Genomic DNA, 9,356 nt, shown 5'->3' on the forward strand with positions numbered 1-9,356 from the left:
TTTTCAATATTTTCTATTCACATTCTCACTCTTAAAAAATAGCCCCCCCCCCACCCCCATTCATTATTCCCAAATTAAAGCCTTTTAACATGTTTCCCTCATTTCATTCACCTACATAGCTTTTTCTTAATCGATGCGTATGCATCTTGTGAAACCCCAATTGTTGATAAACCACCATTAATCGCCGCCGCACCACAAGATGACCCTAGGACGCTCTACCACGAACCACAACCGGTATCTTTGACAAGCTACCACCGCATCTGGTTTTAACGACTTGTTTATGAGTTGAAATTTGTTACGAATAAAGCTTACTGCTATTTATTTTTTATGCATTATTTCCTTTTTGCATGTGTTTGGGACTAGTTTGGTGTTTCCCCTGTTATTTAGGGGTGTCTTGTGAACATTGCTATTTTTCATATGGGTATAACCCTAATCGATCTGTTCTCTGGAGGCCATCCAGAAATCAGTTTTGATTCTATTTCCCTAGCTTTCTCTTTGAACCTATCAAAATTTAACTCTTTTTCACATGTATTGTATAGCAACTTTATTTCTTTTAATTCATGGCTTTCATGAAAACACGGAATGCTATCATCGCCGAAATTCTGTGGGACGATTATGTAAGATCTATTTCAGCCCGTTTTTCTAATGCCATGTTTGAGGATCCCTTGGAAGAACTAGCTTCCCTCACTCAAACGGGTTCGTTACAGGATCTCAACACTTCTTTTGATGCATTATTGAACAAGGTTACATTGAGTGAATCCCAAGTTTTGAGCCTCTATCTTAAGGCTCTTAAACCAGACATTAGGGGACCGGTTAGGATGTTTCAGCCATGCACTCTGCATGAGGCATATGGGTTGGCTAAGACCCAAGCCTTAAATAAAGAAAATTTAGAAGAACAGTTTAACAAAGGGAGATGGAATGCTGGAAACACATGGAGCAGCAACAATTCGAGGATTACACCACCCACCAACGCTACCAAACTCCCGCTCTTACCCACGCCCAATCAACCGGCCAAGCCGGTGAACGGCCCCCGACGCCTTACTAGTAAAGAGTTGGAACAGAAACGGGCGAAGGGTGAATGCTTTTGGTGTACTGAAAAGTTCGTGCCTGGACACAAGTGTGCCCGACCCCGAGGGCAAGTTTATATGATCGAATTAGACGATGAAGAAGATAACGGGACAGAGGAACCAGAATTGGAGGAGGAGGAGAAGGAACACCAGATCTCCATTCATGCCCTCACAGGTATTCCCTCTTACTCCACCATGCGGGTGCAAGGATCAATGGGAAACTGACAGCTACATATCCTTATTGATCCCGGATCGACCCATAACTTCATCGACAGTAGATTGGCTAAGAAACTTCAATGCCCGGTTGAGGATATTAATCCGATTCAAGTTGGGGTGGCGTACGGGAAAAAGCTTACATGCACTCAGTTGTGTCCCGAATTCCAGTGGTCCATGCAAGGGCATTGGTTTACAACTGAAGTATTACTGATTACATTGGGAGATTATGATATGATCTTAGGAGTACAATGGCTCTTGCCCCTACAAGATATTTTATGGAACTTTCAGAAAATGAGTATGAGGTTTGAGTTTGAGGGTAAGCAATATGAGTTGAGGGGCCTACAAAACAATAAGGTTTCATTGTGTACAGTGGAAAAAATGGAAGGGTCACTACAAAAGCATGCAAAAGGTGGTGGTGTCCAGATTTTTAGCCTACAATTAGCTAATGAGGAAACAGACCGGGCCTACCCATCACGTGTGTTAGTCGATCAGGAAGGGCAGGCCAAGGAATCTCCTTGGGCAGCACTACTAAAAGCTTATGAAGAGGTATTTCAGCCCCCGGTTGGCCTTCCCCCATCATGACCATTTGACCACCGTATCGCTCTTAAGGAGGGTACTCATCCCGTTAGTCAGCGACCTTATAGATACCCGGAGATACATAAAGATGTGATAGAAAAAACGACTCGAGAATTACTAGATGCGGGAATTATCAGTAACAGCCAAAGTTCGTTTGCTGCACCAGTAGTTTTGGTCAAGAAGAAAGACGGTTAGTGGTACATGTGTATGGATTATCGTCGCCTCAACGAAACCACAGTTAAGGACAAATTCCCTATCCCCTTAATCGAAGAATTGTTGGATGAGTTGGGAGGTGCTACGTATTTTTCCAAACTAGACTTACGTTCCGGGTATCACCAAGTACGTATGGCACCGGAAGATGTTCACAAAACCGCTTTCCGAACCCATGAGGGACATTACGGGTTCCTCGTCATGCCATTCGGCCTCACGAACGCCCAAGCGACTTTCCAAGCTCTTATGAACCACGTGTTCCGACCGATGTTGAGGAAAGGGGTGTTAGTCTTTTTTGATGACATTTTAATTTATAGCAGGGATGAGGATCATCATATGAAACATTTGAAACAGGTTCTCACAATCATGAAGAGAAATAAATTTTTTGCAAGAAAATCTAAGTGTGTGTTTGGGGGTCGAGCGGTGGAGTACTTGGGTCACATCATCTCCAGTGAAGGGGTCAAAACAGATCCATCTAAAATCGAGGCGGTCCAGAAATGGCCCGTGCCCAAAACCGTCAAGCAACTCAGGGGTTTTATGGGTTTAGCGGGGTACTATAGACGTTTTATTCGGTCATTTGGCATGATCGCTAGGCCACTTACCGATCTCCTCAAGAAAGACGCGTTCCAATGGAGTGAAAAAGCCCAGGACGCATTCGACCGACTCAAGGGGGCTTTGCTGGCAGCCCCAGTTTTGGCACTACCGACCCGAAGAAGCAGTTTATGATCGAAACGGACGCCTCGGCAGGAGGTATAGGTGCAGTCTTGATGCAGGAACGCTACCCGATCACGTTTTTGAGTCGGTCCCTCTCTCCAAAACAAAATGCCATGTCAGTTTACGAGAAGGAGCTTTTATCCATCATGGTAGCAGTTAAACAATGGCACTACTATTTGGTTACGGGCCCGTTTATTATCCAAACTGGTCAAAGGAGTTTGAAACATCTCTTCGATCAAAAGGTAACCACTCCGTTCCAACATAAATGGTTGTCCAAGTTGATGGGTTACGATTACTGCATAGAGTACAAAAAGGGGCGTGAAAACGTAGCGGCCGACGCCTTATCTCGGGTCGAAAGCAGGTCACTCTTTACCATGGCGGTCTCACAGCTAGAGCCGATATTGCTACAGCAAGTTATTGCAAGTCAAGAGGGTGATGTTGAAGTAAAAAACGTTATTCAAAGATTGAAAGATGATGAGGTAATGCCTAGATTTAAATGGAATGGGAAATGGTTGTCAAAGGGAGATCGCATGGTGGTAGGGGCTGACTCGAAATTACGGGAGAACATCGTACGAATCTGTCACGAGTCGGCCATTGGGGGTCATTTGGGGGTGCGAGCAACAGTGCAATGGGTGAAAGGTATGTTTTTTTGGAAGGGAATAACGAAGGTTGTTCGTCGGGTACTACGGGTTTGTGACGTGTGCATGAGGGCAAAACACGAAACGATCGCCTCACCCGGGTTGTTGCAACCATTACCAATTCCTGACAATGTATTCGAAGCATATCGATGAACTTCATTGGGGGTTTACCGAAGGTGAAGGGTAAGGATGCGATTTTGGTGGTGGTAGACCGACTCACTAAATACGGTCCATTTCATGGTGTTAGGCCATCCATTTTCGGCTAAGGAGGTGGCTCAAGTTTTCCTAGATCATGTGTTCAAGCTTCACGGTTGTCCCAAGTCAATTGTTTCAGATCGCGATCCGATTTTTCTCAGCTCGTTTTGGAAGGAGTTTCTAAATCTTCAGGATATAGCGGCTAACTTGTCTACAGCCTACCACCCGGAATCAGACAGACGGAGGTGGTTAATCGTTGTTTGGAAGGGTATTTACGTTGCATGGTAATGGAGAGACCTCACACATGGGTCAAATTGGTGTCATTGGCGGAATGGTGGTATAATACCACGTTTCATTCATCATTGGGGAAATTACCTTTTGAGGCACTATACGGGTACCGACCCCCACTCCATATTCCATACATTGCTCGGGATGTCAATGATCGAGATGCTGACGAGTTGATGCAAGATCGAGAAGCGGCTGTCAAGGTGTTGAAATGTTAACTGCTCAAGGCTCAAAACCGTATGAAACAACAGGCTGACAAGCCTAGGTTGGAGCGAGTTTTTGAACTTGGAACATGGGTTTACTTGAAACTACAACCATACATGCAGAAATCCTTACGGGTGCATAAATATTCGAAGCTCACGCCCAAGTACTTCGGGCCGTTCCTTGTGTTGGAGAAAGTGGGTAGTGTCGCCTACCGTTTGGACTTACCAGGGGAGGCTCAAATCCACCCGGTATTTCATGTTTCATTGTTAAAGGGGGCTGGGGAATCGCCATCTAAAGTGGTGCCGCTACCGACAGAGGCTCATTTTTTGCTACGCCCGCAAGCGGTTTTGGATCGTAATTTGGTAAAGAGGGGTAACCGGGCAGCCATGAAGGTATTGGTGCAGTGGGAGGATCAGAGTTCGCAAGATGCTACGTGGGAATTCTTGGATGACATGAGGTTGCGGTTTCCAGATTTTAAGTAGCTCACTTCTTGAGGTCAAGAAGTTGGTTAAGGAAGGAGTCTTGTTACGAATAAAGCTTACTGCTATTTATTTTTTATGCATTATTTCCTTTTTGCATGTGTTAGGGACTAGTTTGGTGTTTCCCCTGTTATTTAGGGTTGTCTTGTGAACATTGCTATTTTTCATATGGGTATAACCCTAATCGATCTGTTCTCTGGAGGCCACCCAGAAATCAGTTTTACTTCTATTTCCCTAGCTTTCTCTTTGAACCTATCAAAATTTAACTCCTTTTCGCATGTATTGTATAGGCAACTTTATTTCTTGTAATTCTCCTTATGTTATGTTATAACTGATTCATCTTTGTGTATGTTTGGGCAGGTTCAAAGACGCACACCAGCTGTACGAATAAACGCTTTAAAGAGTTGCAGTGTTATAGAAGTTAATTATGCTTTTTTAAAACAAAGATAATGATGCTAAGATTGGATTTCATTTCTGTCAAGTTAAGCTCTATGAAACTGATTGATATTGTATCATTTTTTTTATGTTTATTGTTCACGGTTATCATAATGTTGTGAGTTTTGAAATCTGGTTTGCTATTTGTAAGTGAACTCAAACAAATAATTTTATGTAAATGTTATAGCATGATTTTCATCTCTTATATTCTTATGTGCTTCAACAGGTCACATTCTTTTTTATCATAAGAAGTTACATGTATGAAATGTTGCTGCTATTCATAGTCATTTTTTCTTATCTTTGTAACCCACCGTATTTTACTTAATCACAATTGATTTGGTTCATAATCAAAAGTGAGATGACATTACAACCACTTGTCTAGGTTAAACTGTTTTTCATTTCATTTATTATAAACAGGCTTCTTGTATATCATTTAATTTATTATGCAACTCTTTAATGTGAGTATTTTCTTAAATATCACATTTTATATTTATTATATATATCCCACAAATTTATCTTTATGTAGTACTATAACTCATAATGTTCTTGGCGTGTTCGCGTGCAGATTGATGTTAAGAATTCTTATGTAGTGAAGAGGCTAGACAAGAGCAGAGTTTTTGCAATCGGTACTGAACTTTGTTTCTCATTGACATGTATAGTTTTGAATATAAGATTTGATAGTATTTTCTTTCTTATATGATATTTCTCTGTTCTTTTTCAAGGCTACAAGGTGAATGATTTACTAAAAAGTGTTAAGAGGACAATGCTGACAAGCCAGATGGTAAAGTATTGAGCTGGAAAGATCTACAGCCCTTATAGAAATTACAAAATGAGCCACGATATCTAAGAAATATGTATGTTTGGATAATCAGGTCATATTTATTTGTGTATTTGGATACTTGGGTCATATGTAGTATACAATTTAAGGAATTTATGGAATTATTTGTGTTTGGCAGATGGATTTTGAAATATTTAAATAGTTTAAATAACAAAATATGTTTTTAAATATTCACAATTTTTTTAGTTGCTAGCCGCATTGCTTAGTTGTTTGCTAAATCGGTAGTGGAAAGTGCAAAAGATCCAATCATGGTAGCCTATAGTTCGTTTGGAAAATTGGTCGTATATGTTTACAGTTGCAAAATCGGTCGTAAAAGTTTTTGCTCGCAAATCCGGTAGCTAAAGAATTCAGTCACAATAAATTTCAATTGCAGTCGCTGTTTGGTCGCAAAATCGGTAGTAAAAATTTCCAGTCACGAAAAATTACAGACGCAATTTCAGCTGCAAAAAGTTCGATCACAAAATCAGTTCTCAAAAAAGAATTTGTCGCAAATTCGGTTGCAAAATTTGTAACTGAAAAGCTAGTAGCAAACACGGTCGCAACAATCTTTTCGGTCGCAAAATAATTCCCGACCAGGGTATAACCGACCATCAATATCGGTTGCAATTTGGTCTCAAAAAGGGCATTTGCGACTGAAAAGGCGGTTGCAAATGCTCAGATTTTTAGTAGTGAATTTCTAAGAACTATCTTAATTGAATAAACATATTTGAAAGTATTATTATTTTCAGAGGAACCTAGAGTCTCTAATGCTCTTAGTATTACAAAATTATACATAAATGAAGAAATTGCTGAAATTATGGAGTTCAAAAAAAGGTTTAAGTTGTAAGGCCCGGTCCCGGTGCCCTACATTGAACGTTAGATTTACTCATAAACACAGTTATAACTATGAGAGTGAATTAAAAACTATCGTGGAAATAATTTAAAACTTCTACCTTCATTAATTGTAAGGCCCCGTTACCGGTAGCCCTACTTTGGTGTTGGATTTACTCATAAACACAGTTCAACAAATCAGAGTTAATTAAAACTTTACGTGGAATATAAAACTTCAACCATAATATCTTACATAACCTCCAAATCGTGTCTTATAAAATATTCATAGTCATTTAAAACAAAACATAGTCTTTAAAACATCACAACATTTCTTCGAGATGCCAGTATCTTCGATTCCATGCCATGTGTCTTCAATCACGCGAGCTGCCTCAACCTATTTGCCTGCGTGCATACTAAAAGTCAGCTACGCTGAGTGAGTTCTAGTTAATCACATAACTTACTTTACATACACATATACGTGCCCGAAGGTACGCATTACCTACTTAATTTATCCATCAATCTTTCATACACATACATAACTAACCTTACGTTATAAAGACATTCGCCCTACATACCTCGAATATTATTAGGGTCCGGTACCCTCCATCCTCGGATATTATTAGGGTCCGGTCACCCTTCATCTATCCATCAATCTTTCATACACATACATAACTAACCTTACGTTATAACGCCCTACATACCTCGGATATTATTAGGGTCCGGTACCCTCCATCCTCGGATATTATTAGGGTCCGGTCACCCTTCGTCCTCGGATATTATTAGGGTACGGTCACCCTTAATCCTCGGATATTATTAGGGTCCGGTACCCTCCATCCTCGGATATTATTAGGGTCCGATACCCTTTCTTCCATACCTCCTTAACATACTTTCTATATACGTAATTGTAAGTTTCGCACATACATACATCATTCATTCTTCATCTTACAACATACATATAACATCAACCATTCCCTGGCAGTACATGCAATTCCGAAATCGTTCATGTACCGACAAGAAATCATTCATACATTTCACATAATACATATATGGCATACACTTATCACTTAGGATAAGCGTATTAACTAATCACATCGAGTATGCACACAGCCCCGAAAACATAACAATGAATGGGGCTAGAAACTCACCTGAATGCGGTTACGTTCACCGTTTATAGTTATTCCTTTCTTGAGCTGTGCACGACTAACTGTATAATAACTACACATATCAATTAACTATCACTATCTATATCACGTTTCTAGTTTATTCATAACCCACAACGAACGGGGGTCCGGGGGCAGCGCCCCTGGCAGCGGGGTCTAGGGGCGGCAGCCCCTAGCAGGGTCCAAGGGGCAGAGCCCCTGGCTGGGGTCGAGCTTGGAAAAATTTTATTTCCATTAACTGTCGTAACACATTTTTCATTAAGATTTTGAATTATTAAATTTGCTAACTTAAAAAGTTCAAGGGCTTCTTTGTAATTAAATCGTTCTTCTTTAAGTCCAGGGACCATTCTGCAATTCTGTTAAACTTCTAGTTCGTTACTTATCCTTAACGAATTGACTTGTCATGACGAACTGGTTCTTGTAACGAATTGAACCCTCTAACGAACTAGACCCTTAACGAATCGGTCCATAGCGAACCAGTCTATGTAACGAATTGGACCTTCCAATTCGTTATCTTTTAACTATAGCGAATCTAGGGTAATTCGCTATCTTTTCCTTTAACGAACTGAAGTTAGTTCGTCATATTCCCTTAGACGAATCAGTTAGCAAATTACTTCTAATTCGTTAGTTACTCCTTAGCGAACTAGGGTTAGGTCAGGGAATGTCAGAACATTCCCTGACATTCATACCTCGTATTAACTTTTCCGGCGCCGCCTTTCCGACGCCGCCGCCGGAAAACCACGGATTCGCCGGAAAAAACGAGTTTTAACTCGTTTTTCACCGTTTTTCGTCCCGTTCGATTCAGATCTTAGCTAGGGTGACCCCTAAGCTCATCATAGGTTCGGTTTATACCCGATTCCACCCGGATCTCGTGACTTAAACGGTTTAATGGTGTCGGCTCGTCATTTCGCAACTAGATCTAACGGGTTTAACATCATACAATATCATACTATCATTACCTTGGATCGGGATCGACTTCCTTGGTGGTTTTGGCTTAGAGAGAGAGAAAGATGAGAGAGAGCTAAGTGTGTGTTTTGGTGGTGTATGGAATATGTGTGAAATGAATGATTAATGGTTGATTAAAGGTTTATATATTTAGGGATCATGGGCTCAAGCCCATGGACTCTCCTTCCTTTTTTCATAACCCAAGTCCATAACCCATACCCATTTACCCAACAGTAGCCTAACTCATATTCTATTTATCTAAACCAATAACGACCCAATATAAAATAGACGAAATTTATTTTATTATTATACCGAAAGTAGGATGTTACATTACAAAATCTTAAAATTAAGAAAAACATTCAAACATTTCTTTCAAGTTCCAACATCACAAAACATCATAACTTCCAAACTTTAGATGGAAACTTATTTATTCTTCTGCCATGTGTGCTTCTCAAGCCAACTGCTTCATGCTATTTGCCTGTGTGCATACTAAAAGTCAGCTACGCTGAGTGAATTATAGTTTATCAGGAAACCTGCCATACATACACATACTTACACATACATAACCGGAGATACACATTACC

At 40.5% G+C, this 9,356-nt stretch overlaps 1 pseudogene; it reads left to right on the forward strand.

Annotated features, from left to right (window-relative positions):
* Positions 1–2,204: 2,204 nt before the first annotated feature.
* Positions 2,205–2,795, forward strand: LOC143606179 (putative mitochondrial protein AtMg00860 pseudogene; annotated as a pseudogene).
* Positions 2,796–9,356: the final 6,561 nt, after the last annotated feature.

This window comes from Bidens hawaiensis, unplaced genomic scaffold (genome assembly GCF_021521415.1).
Source record: "Bidens hawaiensis isolate Kalapana, Puna unplaced genomic scaffold, B.hawaiensis_p1.1 tig00073403_1, whole genome shotgun sequence".
Taxonomy (NCBI): domain Eukaryota; kingdom Viridiplantae; phylum Streptophyta; class Magnoliopsida; order Asterales; family Asteraceae; genus Bidens; species Bidens hawaiensis.